Source organism: Marmota monax, unplaced genomic scaffold (genome assembly GCF_021218885.2).
Source record: "Marmota monax isolate L192 unplaced genomic scaffold, Marmota_monax_Labrador192_F-V1.1 WCK01_AAM20220418_F8-fsc00003, whole genome shotgun sequence".
Lineage (NCBI taxonomy): Eukaryota > Metazoa > Chordata > Mammalia > Rodentia > Sciuridae > Marmota > Marmota monax.
Genome location: NW_026694084.1, coordinates 15,830,881 through 15,856,586, shown reverse-complemented (window position 1 = coordinate 15,856,586; position 25,706 = coordinate 15,830,881). Strand labels below are relative to the sequence as shown.

The window sequence follows — 25,706 nt, the reverse complement described above, 5'->3', positions numbered from 1 at the left end:
CTGTTGCCAGAATACCTGACAAAATTAACTTAGAGGAGGAAAAGTTCATTTGAGCTCATGGTTTCAAAGGTCTCAGCCATGGTCAGCCATTTCCACTGCTCTGGACCTGAGGTGAGGCAGAACTGCATGATGGAAGGGCATGGAGGAGGAACATTGCTCAGCTCACGGCAACTGGGAAGCAGAGAGAATGCCTGCAGGAGGAGCCAGGGACAAGATCTAACCCCCAAGGACACTCCCCCAGTGGCCTACTTCCTCCAGTCATACCCCACCCGACTACAGTTACCACCAAGTAGTCAATTCAAATGGATTAATCTCACAATCTAATCATTTCACCTCTAATATTCCTGCACAACACATTGCCACATGAATTTTTTGGGGAGACATTAAAGATCCAAGCCATGATGCCTTACAACCATTATACATTTCCTTCCACCATGATGGTTACTTTTCTCTATAAAATGGGAAGTAAATAAGGCATCCTTTCCTGGGCTTTAAAAACAGATAAAGATTTAAATCCTGATTTTTGTGGTCTCATAAGTAAACTGAACTTCTCTGAGCCTTGGTTTTTATCCATCAAATAAAAAATAACCACACCACTGTGAAACTATGAAAGTGAGAGGTAATTCAAAGTAACCACTCAATATATGGAAACTATTCCCAAATCACAGGTAGGGACACAGACTGTCCTGATTAAAGAGGGAAAACAAGCACCCAAACCAGAGGCACAGCCCAGGCATGTAGGACAAGATCGCCAGGGTAAAGGGAAAATGATAGTAGATCCTCTTTAGAAAAGTTGAAAGAAGAAATTTCTCCTTAAGCCTCATTTAATAAAATAAACTTGCAAAATAAGAGATTATACAGTAAACACTCTCTACAAAAAAAAAAAAACAAAAAAACTAACCATTACAAAGATAACTGTCTGAGCCACACCCAGTCCAATTGATTCACATAGTAAGGAGGGATTGAAGTTTATATCAGAACCCCAACCCTCGGTCATCTATAACTCAATATCCACAATGGTAGCTTAAGTAAACTCCATGTTAATGCAGACATTGTTCTCATCTTATGTTACAAGGGGTTGTCTTAGACATGAAGCCCTACCAAGAGATTTCTCCTAAAAACTCTGGGCCAAGTGGAGATACACTAACTCTTGCAATCATGAATCCAGTGTGCACTGTAGGAAAGCTAGGAGACAGATGACCTTCCAGGGGATCATCTTGGTCACTCTCCTGCTTTCTTGTGCTCTCCATTTTCTAAGAAATGCAATTTACCAGTCCGCTCAAATTTCCCAGCCTTTCCACTGTAGAAACACTGAAGGGCAAAGATGAAATGAAAAGAAAAACTAGGAATGGTACAAGTAGCAAAAGAAAAATCTGAAATAGCCTGAAAGGGGATTTGCTGTAGGAGCAGCAGAAACCTCCACAGGACACAGTTAGCATATGCTGGATTCATTCATTCTATAGTGCACAGCAATGACAAAATAAAATGATGACTAGTCTTTACTACTTTGTTTTATGTTCATAAATTGTTCAGACAAAATCTGGAATTTAAGAAATTTCAATTAGATTTGCAGTTGTGAAATATACTTAATTGCTGTCTACTAAAACAAAATCAGTAATTTTGATGTCTGTGTGGAGGATTACTGTACAGTCAGTCATTTGGGGGAAAACCCTCAATGACTGTGCCTGCATCTGTCAAATATTCATACATCTTTCAGAAACTTGCTTTAAATAGTTATTACAACACAAAAAAATATGATTATGATTGTATTCCTCATTTTATCCTGTGCCATGGTGTTCTAACTTGCCCTCATTATTTGAATGCCTAATAGTCACTCAGTGGATATTTGTTAAACAATAGAAATATTTGTCAATGAATTTTAAATATCTTATGATAATTAAGATCAAGGGCTTTGAGATTAAACAGATCTGATTATTTCCCTACCTCTTTGACCAAGTTTTTTAGCTTCTCTAAACTTCAAACTTTTCACTTGAAAAATAGCAATATTTTATTACTTGTTCCTAAGTGGTCATTTAGATTAATGAGATAATTTGTATAAAGCTCTTAGTTCAGATGCATGTACACAGTAAATGCTAAAAATGTTACCTGTTATATTAAAGTATGCAACTATTATGCATCTTATTATGCATCTTAAAGTATGCAACTATTTAATCTGCCTCTTTGTATATGTAAGTTATGTATTGAAACTTTTGTGGTGAAATCAAACATTTTGTGGCACACTTTTGATGGGTATTCATGAGACTTACCAACAAACAGCTGAACAAAAAATGTTTCTGAATTGCACTTGTCCGTGGCTTCAAGGTAGATTATTGGTAGCAGGTGATGAAAATAGATTTAACAGCAGAGGGCAGAGCACAGTAATCAGGAGAAAGAATAATTTACTCCTGAGAGAAAAAAGAGGTGGTCTCATTTCCTGGTACTGAGCTTCATATAATCTCTGATAGGCACCGCCGAAAAAAGTACAAATTTCAGAACTGAGCCATCTATACAAGCAGTCACATGGGGAAAAAAAAGAAAGAAAAATATATCCCTACACTTCCCCACCCCCTTGGAAAAGGAAGAAGATGGAGAGAGAAGTAGAAAACTTTCCCATACATGGAGAATATGAAGTGGGGCTGTGGGGGGCAGTGTGGTACAGTGGATAGAGCATGGACTTTGTAATGGGATAGGTCTAAATTCAGTTTTAAATTTGGTTTTCTAGCTCAGCTATTTGCTACCCTGGCTGCTTAACAATCTGTGCCTCTGCTTCATCTTTGAACGGTAATAAAAATTGTAACTATGTCATAGAGTTGTTGTGAAGGCATAATAAAATAACAATCTTGACAAAACGCCCAATGCATTTTCTGGTCTATATAAGGTACTTGTAAAATACTTTTTGTACACTCTGTAAGCAAGAGGAGTACTAAAATGCTTGCCAAAACATTGTTTCATGCACTTGCTTACTCATTTCTTCTATAAGCATCCCTGGTGGTTGAGAAAGATTTATATTGCATCAGTTTAGCTAAACTGGGATTGCATTTCCCAGATTCAGGTTTCCTTCATTCCATCAGCTGGCTTTCTTTTTTCTGGTGCTGCAAACGTCCCACCAAACAGGCTGTGGAACTGTTGCAGCCCACGCCAGTTGGTATTGACCTTCTGGCTTCCTAGCTGTAGAGTGTCAACTGCCAAGCCCCTGACCACTCCAGATGCTTCTGTATCTCCTGTTCTTGGGTCTCTGACTCCAGGCCCAGGTATAAGGTTTGCTCTGTCACAAAGGGTACACATTCCTCCTACAGAAAACCCTCATCATCAAGGTTAGAAACTTGGAGGTGATAAGGAACCCCTGTGGGTTCCAGTTCATATTTTGGGAGGCTCCATCTCAGATTCACAGGTTCCTACTTGTCCTTGCTTCCCCTGCTCCACAATCACCTTCTATTCCTGGCCACTTGCCTGTGGGCATTAGGTTTCAGCACTTAACTTAGAAACTTAACTTTGCGTATTCTGCTCTCCTGCTTCCATAGTTGTATAAAGTTAAGTCCTTATGATAAATCCATATAAATATATATGCATATGCTTATGTATTTATGTTTATATCTGTGTGTATAAATAAGTGTTGTTGGATGTTTCATATAAATGGAAACAAACAACATGTGATCTTTTGTGCCTTGTATTTTTTGCTTACAATACTTTCAAAGCTCATCCATTTGATAGCATATATCAGTATTTGCTTCTTTTATAGTTAAATAATATTCAATTCCATAGCTATATCACATTCTTTTGTTCATTCATTCACGCACATTTGAGTTGTTTTCACTTTTTTTTTTAAAAAAAGGTTTATTTATTTCTGCTATCAAAGAACAGAATTATGACAGTGTAATTTAACAATCCTAATTGGCTTCATTTTTAATTTTAAAATCAGGGAACACTTCATTCCATAAAACAGAATCAGTTTTCCTATGAGCCAAGCACTCCTCAAAAATAATTTGATGAGTTAACATCAGATTATTTATTTTGCTTACACAAAATAAGGACAAGGGAACTTCACTATTTCGCCAGTTGAGAATGGCTGTTCTCCCCCCAGTCTAGATTTCTCTGGGAGGACCAGATGTGTCAACTTGGTTTGATTGACTCCATGTAGTTGGTTCCCCCCCCCCCCCCGGAATATTGTCTCTGTTGAAAAACTAGCTTCACAAAGAAGGTGGCAGCAGGAAAATTTCAGAATCCAAAGCTTAAAAATAAGTCTTGGGCAGTGTGGTGTTATTTTCTGTCTCTGGGAGGGATCATCTGGTGTCTGAGGCCTGGGGACAGAAGCAAAGTCCCCAGCCACCCATCCAGGAGATGTCACTCTCAGTAGCATCTGGTGTCCTGAACTTTGCTCGCCCAGGATGACGGTGAATAAGGAGCATAAGGTCACAGAGGCCCCCTGACCCTCTGGGAGACAGAGCTCTCCCTGAGTAGACCCTGGGGCTGCAACGGCCAGGGGAGAATCATGTCAATGACTCCCTGCCTGCGGTCCCTGAGGTCCTGGGGCAGGGATGTAGGAAGTAGCTAGTGTCATAAGACGTCCCCATCCCCAGCCAGGCTGGGTGCCTGGCTAAGAGAGGAGAAAGACAGTGTCCCTCTTCAGGGCCTGGCCCCTGTGCCTGGTCTCACTTCCTCCCCAGCACTGCCTGGAAGGGGAGGAAGTGACACCCAGGGGAAGGCCGGGCAGTGAGGCCACCGTCACATTCAAGTTCAGGGTGCGACAGCTCTGTCTGCCCCCCAACAGGACCCATACTCAGCTCCCCTTTATGGGCCATGTCCCTTCTGAGAGTCACGCCCTGCCATTTATAGGCACAAGGGACCCAGAAGTTCCAGGGACACGTCCAGGTTTAGGCCCTCAGATCCGGAAGTGCCTCAAGCGTCCATGTTTAGGCCCCCGGATCCAGAAGTTCCTCAGACATCCATGTTTAGGCCCCCGGATCCCGATCCAGAAGTTTCAAAGATGCACGTCCATGTTTAGGTGCCCGGATCCAGAAGTTCCTCTGGCACACATCCATGTTTAGGCTGTAGCACCCAGAAGTGCCTCAGGTGCACATCCATGTTTAGGCTCTACGATCCAGAAGTTTCTCAGGTGTCCATGTTTAAGCTCCCGGATCCAGAAGTTCCTCAGGCGTCCATATTTAGGCCCACAGATCCGGTGGTTCCCCAGGTGCATGTCCATGTTTTAGCCCCCAGGTCCAGAAGTTCCTCAGCATCCATGTTTAGGTTCTAGGATCCGGAAGTGCCTCAGCATCCATGTTTAGGCCGCAGCATCTGGAAGTTCCTCAGGTGCACACCCATGTTTAAGCCCCCGGGTCCGGAAGTTCCTCAGGCATCCATGGTTAGGCTCTAGGATCCGGAAGTGCCTCAGGTGTCCATGTTTAGGCCCCTGGATCCTGCTTTCACTTTTTGAAATTAGATACTGGTGACAATTGTACTACATTTGAATGTACTAAATGGCACTAATCATGCACTTTAAAATAATTAATTTGGATTACATGAGTTTCACTTCAATAGAAAATTTTGAAGATTATGAAATTATAAAGTATGCATTCTTGAAAAAAAAAACATGCTTCCATAATTGTTTCTAGTTAAATTGAAGAGATACCATTGAAGTTCATAGGTGCCAAACTGGTGAAAAGAACAGCTGTGTGATCACTGTGCTGGACATTTCTAGTGATAAGATCAGAGGCTTTCCATATTTGACTAGGATCTGCTTCGTATATTATTCTTTGCTCTGCTATTTTGCTACAAGTCTGCCATTGATTGACTTCTTGACATGCACATAAAATTAATTAGCATCCAACCTCTGAGAATAATTCTCTTAATAGGTTGCTGCTTTCACCATTTAGCCAAGAAAGACATTTTTTTTTCATCATTTAGCCAACCGAGACACATTTCTTTCCACACCATTCCATACTTATTTGGGAAGGCATTTGGTAACACTTATCAGATTGCACATGCCAACAATTAGATGTCAATAGAATTTCTATTCACAATCTTGTATACAAGGAACACATTAGCCAAAATTTCCAGTCCTCTCACAATTTTCTGAACTCATATTTTTTTTACCAGGGGGTGACTTGAGACACATCAGATAGGCTCACTGCATCTTATGTCCTACTTTCTCCTAAAAAGAGGCAATTATAAAAGCAGAATCAAGATGGAGTGTATTCCCAGCCGACTCTCTTTTCCAATATTTGTTTAACTTTTCTCATAAGGGATACTATTCCTTCAATCACTAACTCAACTTTCTTTCCTTGTTGTTTCACTTCTTTCTTACTCCTAAGATCTGAAGTGAATATCCTTATCTTACAGAACTGACTCAATCTCCCTCCACCATCTTGCACTATACTCCCATCTGATATTGAACTCCTAGAACACATAAAAATCATTTCCATCTTGGAAACTTTACAATTGCTGTTTCTTCCATTTGGAATATTCTTTCTCAACAATGTCCTTCTTTTTCATCATTCATATCTCAATTATTTGTTAGCTCCCCATGGTAGGCATTCCCAGCTAAAGTGTTCTTCTCAGTCACACTTTACCACTTGACTAACTATTTTTGCTGTCTGTATCTCCTCACTAGATTTCATGGTCTGGACACAAAAGGATTCTGCCTGTCTAGTTCACAGCTATTTTCACTCTGTTTTGAACAATTAGGAGATACACAATTAATATCTTGGCTAAGTGACTAACAGGCACCAATCATGCAATAATGTAAAATTGCAAATGTGTCATTTCTTACAATAGTAGATACTGGAAAAGATCAGGTATTTATGTGTCTATATACTTATTTGTTTATTTATTTTGGCTAGTTTTTTTTGGTAGGGGTGGAACTTATAGTTCAGTTTTAAAACTTTACTTTTGAGGGCTGGGGATGTGGCTCAAGTGGTAGTGCGCTCGCCTGGCATGCATGGGGTGCTGGGTTCGATCCTCAGAACCACATAAAAATAAAAAATAAAGATGTTGTGTCCACCAAAAACTAAACAAAAATAAATTCTAAAAAACACTTTACTTTTGAAATAGTGATATCCCAAGAAGTGATATCAAATAAGTCATTCTGTCGATTAAAGTGAACTAAAAAAATAGAGGTCTGGTCTAGAAAGACAGTTATACTATATCTGCTTCTCAGTGGTTATTAAATGTGGGCCTAAAAGAAGTTCCTTGGAAATAGCAAGAAAATCCAGAAGAGTAGAGTCCAGGCAAGAATGGCTCACACTGAAAGGAGACCAAGACAAAAGGGTTTAGTGAAGAAGGATAAGCACAAGTGTGTGGCAACATGCAGAGAAAATTGTACCAGGAATGAGATGCTGCTGAGCCTAAGTAGGAGGAGGACCTAAAGGGATGGGGCCAGAAGTCAGACTGGTGTGAGAGATGTGGATGACCAGAGTGTGACTAAATGTGATTCTTTTACATGCACAGTCACACAAAATTGGTTCTTGCTCTATGTGACCTTGGGCAAAGCTCATATATTTCTTTGAACCTTGGATTTATCATCTATAACTGGAGTATCTCAGATCTACCTTGAAGGTCTGTTTTGAAAACTGAGTGATATGTCATGGGAAAATGCCTAGAACAACCTGAAAATACAATAAATATAGGTCTTATTTCTCCCAGTTGAGAGTTCTTGAAACCAATCTATAGCCCAAAATTAAACATACTGCTCTGAACCAGGACCACATGGCAGAAACAAATTAAAATATCTTAATAATTTCTTAAAATGCTATGTTAAAATAAATAATTTCCATATTTGTATAGAAATTATGTATTTATCTCCTAAAAGCATTGGGTGATATGCCTTACTACAACAACTGTACATCACTGTGAATTTATGACCTATTTGTATTTCATCCTAACTTTGAGGGCTTTTCTTTGGAGAGTGTACTTCCTACCTAGCTAATTCACCTACCATCTTGTTTCCTGTTTATTATGCCTCCTAAAAGAACCAATTCACATGCTTTATTTATTTTATTTACATGTGTGTAGGTATGCATGCACATATGTGTGTTTTAGAAGAGTAAAAGTCATTTTTGACTCACAGTTTCAGAGCTTTGGTTCATGGTCAGTGGATTCCATTGCTGTGGCCTGAATTGATGCAGAACAGAATGGCAGAAGGGCATGGTGGCAAAAAGCAGCTCAACATATGGCAATAGTGATCTCAGAGAGAACTCTGCCACCAGGACAAAATATAAACCCCAAAGCACATCCCCAGTGACCTATCTCCTCTAGCCACACCCTACCTTTCTACAGTTACCACCAAGTTAATCCATATTAGTGGATGAATCCAGTGATTAGGTTACAATTCATAATCTAATCATTTCACCTCTGAAGCTCATGCCCATTTCACAAAATACATTTAGTCCATTTTCAAGAGTCCCCATTGTCTTAACAGTTCCAGCATTATCTTAAAATCCAAGTTCAAAGTTTCTTGAGACTCAAGGCAAACCCTCTAATGAGCCCCTATAAAAATCAAAAGCAAGTTACATATATCTGATATATAATGGCACACAGTAAACATTTCCATCCACATGGAAGAAAATAGAGGCATAGAAAAAGGTATGGAAACAAATCCAGACCAAAATTCAGATGGGCAAACAAGTTCTGTAGCTCCACGTCCAGCACCTGGAGCACGTGGCATCATAATGTTCTCTTCAAAGGGCTTGTGTCGTTCTTCCCCCAATGGCTTTGGGGGTTGTATCCCACATGACCTCTCTCTTGGTTTGTTTTAGCTGAATTGCTCCAGCTTTCCTCAGCTGATGTCCCATAGCACTGGCATCTCTTAATCTCAGGGGTCTCCACTGCAGCTGCAGGTTCCTTCTTAACATCTTCACACATTGCCCTTTCAAGGGACTGCAATCCTCTTACACTTACTGACCTCCCAGGCCTTCCTTTGAAATCTTGGTGGAAGGCTCTTTTTATGACCCCCTAATTCCAGCATCTTGCAAAACCAGCACCACTTGGTTGATACCAAAGTCTGTGGCCATCTCAAGCAATAGCCAAGCATTCAGGGACCCCACTTCAATAGTCTCTGAGTGCCTGGTGGCTGAGCATGGTGGTACAACTTCCTAGGCCCCCTGTATAAGCATCGTGCATCCGTTGCCTCTTTTCATTGTCTCTGTTACTTTTATACCCTTGAGCCTGAGATACTTGTAGTCTTGCCAATTCCTGAGATGCCCTCAAGCCATCTTTCCTATTATCTCTGAGTAAAATATTTTGTAATCTCATTAATAACCACACCTTTCTTAGTCCCAGTTTTACTTGCATTTTTCTGGCAAAACTCCAGTTTTTCAAATCTTTCTGCTCTGCTTTTATCACAGTAAATTTGTCTAAAAGCCACCAGCAATATCCATGCCACCACCCGAATCCTATGCTGCCTTGAAATTTCCTCTGCCTGATTAATTTGTCCATCATCTTTAAATTCAGTCTCACAGAAAGTCTCAGGACATAGGCAAATGTAGACAACTGCTCAACGTCTTCATGTGTTTGTGAACATAACACAAATGGCCTCTGATTCAATTTCCAATAGAGTCTTTCTTCTCTAAAATCTCAAGAGCCAGGCCTTTACTGTTTATGGTTGTGAGCACCCACCAGAATTGACCTTTAACTCTGCTTACAACATTCTAAAGATTTTCCGGTCTGCATCTCTAAACTTATCAAAATTTTGGCCACAAATTCCAAAAAGCAAAGCTCCAGAAGTTTCTGAACCACATATTCAGGTTAGTGACAACAACAACCCCACTTCTTGGTACCAATTTCTGTTTTAGTCAGCTTTTGCATTGCTGTGACTAAAAGACCTAACAATAACAACAGAGAGGAGGAAAGGTTTATTTTGATTCATGGTCTGAGACTTACTTAGCCCATGGTCATCCACGGCTCTGGTTTATAATTCTTGGTTCAAGCCTGTGATAGTCACAGCAAATGTTAGATATTCATTTTACATTTTAATTCTTTAGGAACGCTGAACACAAATTTACAGTGTCTTTTGACCACAATTTCTAGGCACCCCAGACATGTTGAACACTTCAGAAACTGTAGGCTCCCTGGCAGTTTTCATTAATGACCTCCTAGCTTAGGTGCTTTACCTCAGTCTGTAGATGACATTTGTCTTATGGGGCAGTTCCCCCATGACTTCCCTTTCCTCAGGTATAGGGGGAGAAACCAAAGAGAGTGCATCCTTTTTCTTTGGAGACTGTCAGCTGGAGCAGAATCAAACATCCCAGGCCCAGTCAACATGGGACTGGGACTTTTTAGCCTGAAACACACACAAGAAGCCATTCAAAATCCTTCATAGCAGCTGCAGCTCTCTATCAGCCTTTTAGAGTTTAAAGATCTTGACTTCCTGTCACTTGGCATAGCAATGCCTGAGTTCATACCCAGTCTCTGAATCTGGTTCTCTATCCTCTTATTGATGATTCTATGAGTTCCTGGTATCCTTGAAAAGGAATGTCTTCCCCTATTGAAGCTAGTAGGAACCCAGTAACGATGCTCCCTGGCTGAGCTGGCACTTCCTGACAGAATTATTTGTGACTCCTGGCAAATTTCAGGAGGGAAATTTAAAATAAAAAAAAAAAAAAAGTCTCACCAGAGTTTCTGTTGTCAATGACTATCATTCCGAGAACATTCTCCAGGGAAAGGGAACACTGCAGGGAAAAAAAATTGCATTGCAATTTAGGTTGCCACTCCATGTAATAATGGGGAAATGGTATTACTTTACTGGTAATTAACTTTTTTTAAAAAACAAAGCCCCATGTAAAATGTCAACTGGACTCTGTTTATTGAAACGTATCAACACATTAGACAACTCAGCCTTGTTGATTTACCCAAGACAGTGAAACTGACGAATTTCAATTGAGCCTGTTACAAATCTGGCTCCAACTTGTAACGACAACTATTTTGAGTCAAGACTGAGGAGGACTCTATATGTATATATATATTTTCCTGCCCCTGATGAGAGACACAGACATATGAGAAAGTTGTTTATTCTTTGAAGACCAAACATCATACTGAGTCCCTTTGAAATGTTAAAATTTGATGCCTTAGGCCTGTTATCTGCACGTGAGAAAAAGGATACTGTGGCTTCAAGAGAAGTGGAGAGGAGGGAGTGAAATGAGAAGAAAACACACGGAGAGGAATGATAAACCGGATTTTAATGACAAAGTCACTTTGCCAACTGTAACGCGGGTGCTGGGTAAGCTGATCTGACTTCATTAGGTGATAGCCGGCCTCCCAAAGCCATCATCAGCCTGGAAGAGAGCCATACGTGTTGGTCGCACAAATGGACATTGATTTTTCAATAAACTGGAACCCAAAGCCAACATCGCTCCAGTGATATCTTTTCTCAGGAGACAGTATTTCTCGCTCATGCCTGGCACCATGTCTCAGCTCTTATATTACAAGAATTACATGGGTGAAGCAGAGTAGAAAACATCAGCTCACTTAAGTCATGTGATAAATGAGGCAATTAAGTCAATTAGATGCACAGTTACTGAGTTATATCTGTTTTGCTTTGCAAAATATCATTTTAAACAGGATCATCTGTCTTACCATATTTGACAGCATTAGAATTCTGTGGGGCAGAAAAACTGTGGTTCATTACTCTATGAAAACAAGTGTGTACTTTCCTAACCAGGTAAAGTAACCTTGGTCTTTAAGTTGGAGATTGTGATTCCTTAACCCTTTCTCTATTAGAAGATAGAACACATTTTTTTTTTATTTGCTGTTTGCTTACACTTCTTCAAATATGTAGCTTTTCTACTGGTAGTGATGTGATTGGGAGATTAATAGACAGAACTTAAACTTTTTCCAACATGTGATTGACCAAAGGATGACCTGACATTCTTACCTAAGAGAAGAGTGCCAGGGCCTGGTGGCTTAATGCAGTCCACCAACAATCCCATTCCCTTGGTAGGCAGAATTTGTTACTCCATGTAATAATGGGAAAATGGTATTACTTTGTTACTGGGGAAGAGGTTTGTCATCTGCAAAGGAGCTAAGGAGACTTCTGGGAAAGGAAAACATGATATGACCCTTTGATTTTGGAGATTCAATGCCTTTAGAGTTTGCAGTGTGCTTAGTAGTCCTATATGAGGCATACGGGCAGATCAACACACCAGGAACTGTTAGGGGAAACTAACTATGAGGAAGGTAATACTGGACTAGTGGCCAAAGTGAGAATACTATTTAGAAATAGCCCATAAGCAATTTGTCCCTGTACAAATTGTGTTCTCTTTGTTTTAATAACAAGCATCAGAATTTAAAAGTCATGATATTTCACATATAAATATAGATTCACATATAAATGGGATGCACAGGGCACATGCTCCACAGCTTCAAAGCAACTGTGTAGGAGGATACACTCACCTACACATCCCTGTTTCTTTCATTTCAATTACTTTTGAACCCAGCAGATGGTTGACCTCTTGACTTTTTGCCTGGATGATTTGGGGGGAAAGTGCCAATACTCTTATGGAATGGAGCAGAGATGGAAGGCCGCAGCTGACTCAGCCTCCTGGAGTTATAACTAAGAAACTTTGGCTGAACACCTGAGGAAAGCCTAAGAGGTCTAACCCCAGAAACAGTGTTGGCTGGATTGAACATAAACATGAGTTATGACTTCACACTCTAAAAGGTGGGATCCAGGTGGCAAAAGACAAGGATATCAAAGGTGGGTGTTTTAGTCATAGAATGTGTAAATCTTAAATTTGAAATAAATCATCAAATTGACTTTAGAGTAACCAGGTTAAATGCCAATCAAGAGTTCATGAGGGGGTCTATGTGTCCTTCCTGTGTTTCCCAGCCTGTGACTTTCAGGTGGCTTCCCAGCCTGTAACTTTTCTCCATCCCTAACCCTGAGAATCCTTTCTCTTTGTCTCCAAAACAATCAATTCAAAATTTGAAACTGCATATGGTTTTCAGGGAGGCTGCCTGGAGAGAGACAGGGTCTCCACCAGCCACCCTGCCTTACCTATAGACTCTACCTCCACCAGCAGGAGTTCCTAAAAACACCAAGAGTATTCATACAAGTCAGCACTGATCATTACTGATCTTTTTAAGTTTTGCTAATTTGATAGAGAAAAATAGCTCATTGACACATAGAGTTGAATTCTTGTGAGCACTAGTGATTTTAAGCACATTTTCAGATGTATGTAGTCATTTGTATTTTTTAAAAAAACTTCCAGTTTATTATTGCCCAATTTTCTTATTAGGTTATTTGCTTTTCCTTATTGAACTACGTGAACCTTAAGATGGTTTTCCTTTTCTGATGTATTTTTTGCACACATTTTCTCCCAGTCTGTTATTTACCTTCTAAGTTTGCTGATAATCTTTTCTGAATTTTTATTTAGATAAATCCATTCATTTTTAAATGGTTTTTAGACTTGATGCTTCTCACTATTCCCCTCCATTTAATTATTCTTAAAATAATCTTAAAATAATCTCCTGTTCTTTTATTCAAAAAGTGTGTAGCTTTTTGCGTTGGTATTTGATTAATTATTATTTGGAAGCTATTTTTTACAGTTTGGGGAAGAAGAGATATAATTTTTAAAAAACAAATGAAGGGGTGATTATCTCAGTGCCATATTCTAATTATTCTGAAATTTAAATTGAATATGAATTTTAATTAAAAATATTTTTGAAAATGAATTCAAACTTGAAATTTAAATATTTGGAATTGAAATATAAATTTAAACTTGTATCTTAAGTTGATAGGTGTCTTTTTTATTTTTGGCTTGTTTGGAAATATCATAAGTAATTTCTTTACTTAGAATAATTGGTTTTAACTTTTTAATGTTCAACTTAACATATATGTACTTGTGTTTATATATGAGACTGATCTATTCCCCCCACCCCACTTTTTTAATGAATTTTGTAATAGGACTACAGAACTTAATGGAATGAACTTTAAAGTTTTTCAACATTTTTAATACTTTTGAAAGTTTATTTAAAAGAGGAATGACCACCAAAAGACACAAGGAGGAGAGGGCTATCTACAGCCAAGTATAAAGGCTTCAGAAGAAATCAGCCCTGATGACATTTTAATCTTGATATTCATGCTTCCAGAACCATGAGAAAACATATTTCTGTTTTTCAAGCCACCTAGTCTATAGTACTTGGTTATGGCAGCCCTAAAAAACTAATACATTTCTCCCTACCCCACTTCCCTGCCTGTAGAAAGTACTAATTTACTTCTGTCTCGATAGATTTTGCTATTCTAAATATTTCTTACAATATATGATTGCCATATCTTGCCATTTTGTCTTTCTTAACTCAACAATTTCAAGGTGTACTCATGATGTAGCACTTATTAGTACTTTATTTCTTTTATGGCTGAATAATATTCCATAATATGTAGACACCATATTTTATTCAGTATTCATTAGTTGATACTTGGTGATGACTTTGATATAAGGGATGAGTGAGGCAACTACGTCAAGGATGGCTTCTACATTTCTAGTTAGAGAAATAAACTGAATGGACGCCATTTATTGAGGTGGTAAGGAGCAGAAGAAGAGTATATTAGAGAGTAGTTTGGGGTAGTGACTAATTATCTGGTCTAGGCAGAACTGTGTTCTTCTTACTCTATTATCTGTCTCCAATAAATCAGGATGGTGATAAAATCTAAGTCGTTTAATGGTTTCTTCCTTTTTCCTTTCTCCATATGTTATGATTTGGATGTTAAGTGTCCCCCAAAAGCTCATGTGTGAGACAATGCAAAAAAGTTTGAAATTATTGGGTTATAAAAGGTTTAACCTAATCAGTGCATTAGGCTCTGAAAGAGATTAACTTGGTAGTAACTGTAGGCAGATAAGTTGTGGTTGAAGAAGGTGGGTCTCTGAGGGCACACATTCGGGGTTTATATTTTATCATGGTGAGGAGTTCCCTCACCCCTGCTTCTTGGTGCCATGTACCCAGCTGCTTTCCTCCACCACACATCTCAGGCCCTAAGTAATGAAGTTGGCCATCTATGGACTGAGACCTATGAAACCATGAGCCCCAAATAACTTTTCCTCCTAAAATTGTTCTTGTCAGGTCTCTTGGTCACAGCAGTGAAAAAGTTAACTAAAAGGCCATTTCCAAAAGGAAATTATTTTTGGCCACTTCTAGCCCAAGGATGTGCCCTATGGTCATGTGAGAAATTCCTGAAACACACAGGAACTACAGGCAAAGACTCTTTATATATATAAATATATAACTGAGTTTTAGTACTAAGCCATCCACAGTATTAAAATTCTATCAACAAGCCAAGTGATCTTTCCTCTTAGACTCTCAGAACATTCCCAGTATTTTTGAATATGATTATGAAAATGGGTGTGCATTTTAGATAATTAAGAATAAGTAGAAAAGGATATAAAGGAAAATTCAAACTATTTATGATCTCCCCACCCATAGATAAAGAGTTATTAACATTTGAAATATTTTTTATATATTAATTTTACAAAAATATCTCTTAAACTCAGGGGTTATATTCCTAAAAGAATTGTGGTTGGCAAAAAGTGATTGTCATGCTCAAAGTTCCATGAAAAATACAGATTTAAGGATAAAATATTAAATTGCATTGGATTAGTTTTAAAAACAAATAAAATAGAAATTTAGAACACATATACTTATAAATCTTAAAAACTTGCTTTGTTGGCCATTTTCAGTCCGGCACGGTGGTGCACACCTATAATCCCAGCAACCTGGGAGGCTGAGACAAGAGGATCATAAGTTCAAAGCCAACCCTAGTAAGTTAGCAAGGCCCTCAGTAACTTAGCAAGATCCTATCTGAAAATAAAAAATAAAAAGACTGATGATATGGCTCAGTGGTGAAGTGCTCCTAGGTGCAATCCCTTGTAAACACACACACACACACACACACACACACAAAAATTCTAAGTCACCTTCTATAATTATACCAAAAAATACCAAAAAAAAATTGCTCCAATATCATGATCTGCTAGAGTTTTACATTATGCAGATTATCACATTTTTTTAAAGAAGGTTTTACTGTGTTAAATGTCTTTTGCATTCATGGTCTCCACCATTTGTTTTTGCAATTAGCGGCAAAATGCTGGAGTATTCTTCACCTTCACCTCTTGCTTTGTCCCCACCCTTCACAATTTTCATTGGGCTTAAGTATCCATTACTTTGGGTATGGCCTTCAATTCCTCCAGTAAAAGGGTAAGTTCTCATTTTCACTGTAGTTGTCCATAGACTAGTTTAAATGGACTGCAGGAAGAGTTCATGATAATTCTGATCTTTTGTTTAAGAGAACCTCACAAAACTGGGGATGATGACGATGATGGTAATGGCATAGGACAACACTGTTCAGACTGTTAAATTAAGACATTCTAATACAAACTAAACCATCAAAGTCAGAATTTTATATATTTTCGTATGATTGGAATTTATTATTTCTGTCATCTGTACTTTTCACTTTAGTCTATAAGAACTTCTGTATGCTTAAAAGTTATAGAATGATATAGTCCATTGAAAAATGAAAATAAGCATGAACATATTTTATGGTAGAGTGTTTTGTTTCGTGAGGAAAATAGATTTCACTGTTCTGTGACATTCCCTCCAGGAGAAAGAAGCCATAAACATCTTCCTGCTTGAAATTTTCATGTGGTCATGTTCCAAGTATAATCTACCTGGCTGTCTCTCAAGGCTATCATGAATTTTGTGTCTCTTCAGGCTGGTGCTAGAAAGAATAAAAATAAAATGTCAAAATTGGGTGATTGTAGCTCATCAAACCTCATCTATATGAATATACTGGTACATAATAGTCTTGTGCAATAGAACCTAGGATGATCCAATCTCATGGCTCAAAAGCCAATTAGCAACTGTCAGTCTGATGATGCAAATGAAAATAAAATACTGATCAGCATAAAAAGATGAATTTTGTGGGGGGAAAAAAAAGTTAGTGTAACTGTCATTACTTGTTAACATCCCTTTTTGCCACGAGGTAATGGTGGAAACATGGCTAGAGTTTGAGCCACCTCTGGAAAAAATTCATCCATTCAGATTGCGCATGATTCATTTGTTTCAGAGAAGGTCAAAATACCAAGACTGTTTTTGAAACTTACTTCAGCCAAAAATCTTTTTTTTTCACATTGAATTTAAGCTACTATATTTTCAAATATCTTTTAGAATATTTAACATAGTTCTAGCTCACTGTTATACATAATGAATTTTATATATTAATTTTTAACTTGAAATAATGTTTTATTTAAGAAGATTAATATTTTTATGTTCATAGTATTCATATACTTTGTTTAATTACTTAACATTTTGTGAAAATATGGATTTGAGAGACTGTTTATAATTACTAAACTAGAAAGAAGTTAGATTTTATTCCCTAGAACATACAGGCTAGACCAGAAATTACCTCCCAGAATCATATTCATATCACAAATTTTGTTTAAATAAAACTCTAATCTTCTAGCCTAGGAAAGAGAGATACTACATTCAAGAGATTTATGACGACATATCTGACAGCTGGAGACTGAATTGTAAGCACCAGTGCCTAGAAATAATAATATATCATCCTTTGAATAAAGTTTTGATTTACATTTTCATGTCTGTGATTATAATCAAAGTTATGTTGAAAATTTACCTCAACCTCTGCAAGACTTTTCTAGTTCAACCTATAAAGTTGCATTGATTCATTCATTTAGTTATTCAACAACTATTTCATGTGGACACTGATGACAGAAATGGAATCAGGAAAATTTCATTCATTCATTCTATAAATATTCACTAGGCACCTACTATGTGTCAGGCATTGTTCTAGATGATTGAGAAACATCTGTGAAAATTCCAGACAAAATTCCAGCCTTCAAGGTACCTATGTTTCATTTGGGAAATTTAGGTAGGGTAGATTTTTAAATAACTGATAGATAATATATATTATGCATTTTGTTGGAAAGTGAAAAACATTGTTTGAAAACAAATAGGGCAAGGTGGGCAGGGATTGACCATTTAAATAGGATGTTGATAGCTGTCATCATTGGAAAGTTGACATGTGAGCAAAGACAGAGACTGTGTGAGCCATGCACATATCCCTAGGGTAAAGGCAACAGCTATGCAAAGACTCTGAGGTGGAATTGTGTTTGCTATATTTGAGGCCCAGAAAAGAGACCCAGTGGATCTAGAAATAAGTGAGTAAGAAAGAAAATCATATGAGATGAGGATAGAGAGAGATGAGAAAAGAGCAAGTCAGGTCCTAATGGAGGGATGTGGGCTTTTATTCTGAGGGAAACAGGCAGCCATTCATGAGTGAAGGAGTGACATGAGCTGGCAAAGACCCCACAAGTATTCCCACAAAGGGTTTTGGTAGCTTTCTATCTTGTGAATTTACTGATTTTGCTACTTTTGCTTTCTGCCCATCAATCCTCTTTGATATTTCCCCTTACAGTATTTCACATTCATTGATCTTCCATCATTTAAGTCTTTTATAATTTGCATCCCTTTATAAAGAACTAGTTTATCATTTTTATTTTTGTTTTTCATTCTCCTTTCAATTATTTTGCTACTACAATAGAATGAATATGAATAACATTATCTAATTCTCAGAATTCTCCAATTAAACTGTATCATTTTGATTGATTCCCACCAGTCTCCAAGTGAATGATATTCTCTGAAATGACTATCTTTTAGCAACTGGATAGCATAGGCCTACATATGCCCCACTTGTCAACTGTAGGCAGACTCACCATTTCCTAATATATTTTTAACCGGTGTCTCACATCCTTTGAGTTGCTTTGTCATCTCTTCTAAATTTAAGTTTTTCTGCCATTTAGCTCCATGAGAGACTAATAGAAATAATTTTTTAAAAAATTTTTATTTCCATGTACTGTGAAACTAGAATAAGGCAATGAAAAGAATTGGTTCAATGAGCCTTTAATATTCAATAAAAACAGAAGCAACATTCATTTCAACGCTTTATGACTCATTGAGTCCTCTAATTGGGATTTTAAATTGCTTATTTAAAGGGCATAGATGGCAGCGGAGAGGGTTTCCTGTCACATTTTACAAGAATGTCCATTGTATTATGACCGCTGTTCAAGACCACTATGCCAACCTGAGTGACAAGGAAAAGAACTTCTCCTTCAGACGAATCAGATCACAACCACATTCAAGAAATTTCTAAGCAGACCTGGACTGCATATTGTTTTAGTATCAGATCTCTGAAAAGAAGATCCTGGGATAAGGATTCTAACTCAAATGCTTTGTTTAGCAAATACAGGCAATGCTGAAAAAGTGGGAAAGTGACACAGTAAACAGAAGGTGGTCAATAAAGGATATGCTCCTGAGCCAACTACTGCAGCAGATAGCTAGAAGTTATTCTTACAGGGGAATGCTGATAATGGTATATGTTATGGTTTGGATATGAGGTGTCCCCCAAAGCTCCTGTGTTAATTCAAGAGGTGAATGATTATGTTATGAGAGGCATAACCTAATCAATAGATTAATCAATCAAATTATGGATTAGTAATTTGAATGGACTATCTGGTAGATGAAAGCAGGTGGGGTATGACTGGAGGAAGTTAGGTCACTAGGTGCTTGCCTTTGGGGTTTGTATTTTATCCATGGCCCATTAGCTTGCTCGCTTCCTGGCTACCTTGGGGTGAGCAGCTTCCCTCCGTTATCCCTTTTTGAAGTTCTGCTAGGGCAATGAAATCAACTGATCATGGACAGAACTTCTGAAACTGTGGGCTCCAAGATAGACTTTTCCTTCTCTAAGTTGTTCTTATCAGGTATCTCAGTCACAGTGATAAAAGCCTGACAACCCAGTGTAAAATATATGCCTTAGAATCATCCCAACATTAATTTCTTGAATGTGGTAGAAAGAGCTAATCCATGAGTTAACTGGCAGTCGAAAGTCAGAACAAATGGAGACACCTGAGTGGTATGGGTTGGTCCTGAGAGCATCTGCTTCACATCTAGAGCACCCTCCAGGTGTTTGCTGCACAATTAACAAAAAACGATAGTGTGAGGGGTCCCTCTGTGGAGTTGTGTGGTTTGACCCTTCTAATCTAGGGTCCAGCTTAGTGTACATAACTACTAGTCTTTTGGTCCATGTGACATATGAATCCATCAAATTATCTGATAAATAAAGTTCTACAATTAGCTATCCCAAAAATCTACAGTAAAGGCCTGACATTCATACCTCCCTTTACTGGTGACAAGTCCTGCTTTCTCACATGTTGAAGTATAATATTAGAGAAGCACGGAGAGGCAAGCTTATAAAGCAGGGTTTATTTTAAAAAGGGAGGGAGAAGAGGGCTATAGCTGGTACCCCAAGAAGTGAGGTGTTCTGCCTTTTTGTATATCCTAGGCTTCCTTTGTTCTGCTCTCTTCCCCTTATCCATTCCCTTGCTGCTTATGTGACTAGGCTCAGGAAATGCCTGGTGGGATGGCCAAAAGGTGGGAAACAGGTGGGCTGAAGGGGCAGTGGGGAGTGATCCAGGGAGGACTAATTAACAACTCCCTGGAGGGAGGGACAATCCCTGAGACAGGTTACCTTAGCAACAGGTTGGAGCAGGGGCAGGTTATATTGATAAGGGTGGAGGAAGGGCTCTGAAGGAATTGACATTTCAATTTCTCCATTCTCCAGATCCAACCCTTGCGTGTATCTGCTTGTCTAATTCTGGCTTCAACATTAGCCACCATGCTTCAATTACAGAAATTTCCAAGTAGTTCCCATGGAGCAATAAACCCAGATGACCCACATGAGACTGAATCTTTAAGCTTATTGTCCTTTATTTCTATAGTGTTATTTTTACTAATTGGTCTCATCAGTCCTACATAGAGTATCTAAATCTGTACCAATTAGTATGATTTCCTAGACCAAAGTGAAGACTGATTAGTTACAGGCAAGGTGAAAAGCCAAGGATATTTGTTCCCAGTAAACGCACTTTGTATTTTAGGTCATATTCTCTTTTCTGTACTAAAATGCAGAGAAATACACACACCACCCACATCCACCCACCCCCTGCCCACACACACACAACCATTATTTAACAAACGCCTGAACCAAGAAGGATACCCTATGTCTGATGCTAGGTATAATCATATGAGTAACACCTAGTAGTAGCAGCTCACATGAAGCTCATGCATAAGATGAAATCAGACCATTACACTACAATGTGTGGGTTTCTGAGAAAATTACGCATTCTATCAATAGTCTTGACAGATTAGTGCTTATCTAATTTTTCTAACTCTGGGAATTATTATTTAACTATAAAAGTCAAGGTGGATTTATCTAGTCTAGGCATCCACATCCAATGAAATAGCTCATTTCATTTCACTAGCTTGGGATCTTATAAAAACAAGAGAAAATTTTGAACATGTGTGAACCTCTCCATTGACATAAGAACTGTATAAATTTGCCATATTTAAACTTAAAGCCAGATTGAAAGGACACTCGCAAAGTCTATGTAAAGTTCAAGGACCACACTACACACCAGAATCCCACTCAAGAGATTTATTGTCAGAGCATGGAGCAAACTGACAAGGCTGTCCCTCCAAGGAGAGCATCAGTCTATAGGCACTCACAGAACAGCTTTATAGTTCACAAGAGGAATGTCACAAGCATGCTTAGGGATTATGTCAATGGCTGAGTAGGTCAACCCTTTAGCAGGCACACATTCTTACAGGAGGCTAAGCAGCATTGCCTCTCTAGATACAATGGCTCCTAAATTGAAACTTAGGAGTACCTAGATAAAAGTGGCTCCCGACCTAAAATGACAGATCTGATGCCAATATTCCTCCTTCTTTGTTTTTATAGATATGGGGTATGAGGGTATGAGTATGATGGTCTTTCTTCTGTAGCTTCTTTCTGCTGGTTAGGGGTGAAGAATCTCATTCCTATAAAGGGAATCATGAAGGGTTTTAGGTGGGGGTGATACTACCAGTTATTGGTGACAAGTTCTGCTTCCTCATATGTTGAAGTTTGAACATTAGAGAATCACACCAAGGCAAGCCTAGGACATATTAAAAAGGGGTAACATAGACTTCTCCTTGGAGGGAGAAGGGGGCCATAGCTGATATCCTGGTATCCCAAGAAGCAAGATGTTCTGCCCTTTTTATATGTCCTAGGCTTCCTTTGTTCTCCTGCCCTCTTCCCTACTGACTAGGCATTTGAGTAGACCTGGGATGGCCAAAGGTGGGAAATAGGTGGGCTGAAGGGAGAAGGGCATGATGGAGCAGCCAAGCACACGTTAATTAACAACTTTATAGCTTCCTATAAAGAGGGGCAATTCCTAGGACAGGTTTAGCAACCTCTTGGAGCAGGGGGAAATTCTTGATAAGGGTGGAGAAAGGGCTCTGAAGGAATTAACATTTTAATCCCTCAGAGGACAGTCTCCATCTTGCCCGACTCACTCAAAATTGATTTCCTTGATCCTACCTGAATCGATTTACCTATCTTTATTGACTGTCTGTCTAATTCTGGCTTCAGGGGCAGAGTCTCTGGAGTCAGAGGAATTCACCATGAGTTGTAGGTCTCTGTCTTGGGTGCCAGGGGCTGGTGGTCTTGAAGGAGAAATAGTTGATTGACTGGTTTTTGAATTTGTGTATATGATCTTGCAGGAACTTCTGTAGGCAATTTAACAGGCATGATCCTATTAGGAGAAACATAAAGAGAACTAACAGGAGTCCTGTGAGGGGTTGGTTCCAAGGCCATACTTGACTGAAAATTCCCCAAGGGGAATGTTCAGTTGGCCTAGTCATTGTTTCCTCTTTTCTAGCTGCTCTTATAGTTGTTTGATTTTGTCCTTCACTACCCCTGACAGGTTGACATAAAAACAATACTCCTCTCGTAAGTATAGGTGGAGGCCTCCTTTCTCTGCTATTAATAGGTCCAGTCCACGGTGGTTTTGTAGGACCACAGAGGCTAAGGAGTCCAGTTGATTCTGGAGGTATAGTGTAAATTCTGCTACCTGTTGGATAATCCCTATCAGCTGATTGGAGAGCTGATGAAAATAGGTAATGGGTGTGGCTCTTCCTGCCATTCCTGTGGCTAGGTCTGCAGTAACTGTAGGGCAGCTACTAGGGAAACAAATTTAGTAGCCCATTTGTGTTGAGGGCTCATATGAGTAGGGTCTTACCAATGAGCTGTTTAACCTAGAAGACCTGCTATTAAATGAGAGAAACCAATAATCTCTCTCCATGAGATGTGAGGATGGAGAAGTTGTCACCATAACAAGGTTGGAGAGGACGAGGCCTCTATTTGGGAATATAAATCTTTAACATAACCAGAATTATCAGGAATATAAACACAATATTTAACTTTTAATGTCACAGAACTTCATCCCCATAAGATTCAGTTAAGCTAATTAATGTCATCTGATTTTGTGAAATCTTTCTAGTGGTATGACCTCTGTGTCTAGATACAAATAGATAGGGTTCTGCTACCAGTATTCAGCTATCCTTCACTTAAGACCTGACCAGAAGAATGAACAGGACAAAAAAAATGTCATTTTGGATCTCACTGGGCTTATTCTTCTTCTAAATATGCTGATTTTCTCTTTCTTCTACAATATTTTTTTTCTCCTATATAATCATTTCTGGCATTGTGACATCCATCCTGAGAGCTTGCTTGAAGGCTGTTCTTAGCCTTTATCACTTAATTGCTTTTGAGTTTTGCTTTCCTTTTTCTTGGGGGGGGGGATTGATTATTAAACTCAGGGGCACTTAACCACTGAGCCATATCCCCAGCCCTCTTTATTTTATTTTGAGACAGGGTCTTACTAAGTTGTTTTGGGCCTTGATAAGTTGCTGAAGCTGGCTCTGAACTCGTGATCCTCCTGCTTCAGCCTCCCAAATTGCTGAGATTACAGGTGTATACCATCATGCATAGCAAGTTTTGCTTTCCTTTAATGATCTCTCTAAAGTGCCTATTCCTATTACTTGGCTCCCTTAGGAAGCCAATTACTCTAAACTATGGTCTCTCTGCTGGTCACATTCCTTGCCATAGTGAAGGATGGTCACATTGAGCTCTAGGTGTTCTGGAGATTGACTTCCTAACTGGATCTTGTGCTCAAAGTAAGCACCTCGTTTCACAAGTGCCAAGAGACATCCATTGCACACAATTAATTGCACATCACCTTTCCACTCTAGGCCTAGTGTTCTGAGATCATGCTGTAATAGAGGAGAGACTAGTATTTCCAGTAGGTACTGAGGACTCCAAGTGTGTACTGATTATACCATGTAAGTACAGAGTGTAGCAGAAGAATCTTTTCCAGGAATAAACTTTTTTTAAAAAAAATTCTCTATGTTAGAACAATAAAGACAGTTTCATAGGATTTTTAATAAACCAGTTAATTCTCAAAATGCCATAGTATCTTGAGTTAGTTGTACCATTATTTTCTCTAGCATTTCTTTCATGGAATAAAGTAGATCCCATTATGGAACATTTAAAAAAAAAAGGACAACTTCATAGATCTCATAACACTGTGCAAACATTCCATGAGTTTCGAAGAACTTGTTAAAGTCACCATAAAATATACTCATAACTATGAATTAGTCAGTTATGCCAGTATTCCTCTGAACCATTATTCATAGGCATGTAAACATCCAGTGACATGGGTGTAGCTCTTTATAAGCATTTGATTTTATAAAATCTTTGATAGTTTTTGTTTGTTTAGTACCATAGATTGACCCCAGAGTCACATAACTCCTAAGCCACATCCTAAGCCTTTTTATTATTATATTTTATTATTTCTTTTTAATTTTTGAGACAAGATCTTGCTAAGTTTCACAGAACCTTACTAAGTTGCTGAGGCTGACTTTGAATTTGGCATCCTCCTACCTCATCCTCCTGAGCTATTGGGATTACAGGAGTAGGCCAACACACCTGGCTCTTGCAAGTTTTTTTTTTTTTTAAATTCTTATTAGTTATATATGACCACAGAATGCAATTCAGTTCATATTACACAAACAGGGCACAAATTTTCATGTCTCTGGTCAAACACAAAGTAGAGTCATACCATTTGTGTTTTCATATATGTATTAGGGTAATGATGTCCATCTCATTCCAGTCTTTCCTACCACCATAATCCTCCTTCCCCTCCCTCGCCTTTCCATATCTGAAGTTTGTCTAATCCTCCTATGCTTCCCGCCCCATCCCTATTATAAATCAGCATCCTTATATCAGAGAAGACATTCAGCATTTAGTTTTGGGGGATTGGCTTACTTCACTTAGCATTATATTCTCCAGCTCCATTCATTTACCTACAAATGCCATGATTTTATTCTCTTTTATTGCTGAATAATATTCCATTGTGTATATATGCCACATTTTCTTTATCCATTCATCTACTGAAGGGTATCTAGGTTGGATCCACAATTTAGCTATTGTGAATTGTGCTGCTATGTGCATTGATGTGGCTGTGTCCCTGTAGTATGCTATTTTAAGTCCTTTGGGAATAAACCGAGGAGTGGGATAGCTGAGTCAAATGGTGGTTCAATTCCCAGTTTTCCAAGGAATCACCATACTGCTTTCCATATTGGCTTCACCAATACATAAGAGTGTGCCCTTTTCCCCACATCCTCGCCAACACTTATTGTTGTTTATATTCTTAATAGCTGTCATTCTAACTGGAGTGAGATAAAATCTTACAGTAGTTTTGATTTGCATTTCTCTAAGTGATAGAGCTGTTGAATATTTTTTTCATATATTTGTTGATTGATTGTATATT

The 25,706-nt window shown here is 38.5% G+C and overlaps 1 pseudogene; it reads left to right on the top strand.

Moving 5' to 3' along the window:
- The first annotated feature begins 5,080 nt into the window (after positions 1–5,080).
- LOC124107037 (small ribosomal subunit protein uS5-like) overlaps positions 5,081–25,706 on the top strand; it is a 31,297-nt pseudogene continuing 10,671 nt past the window's right edge.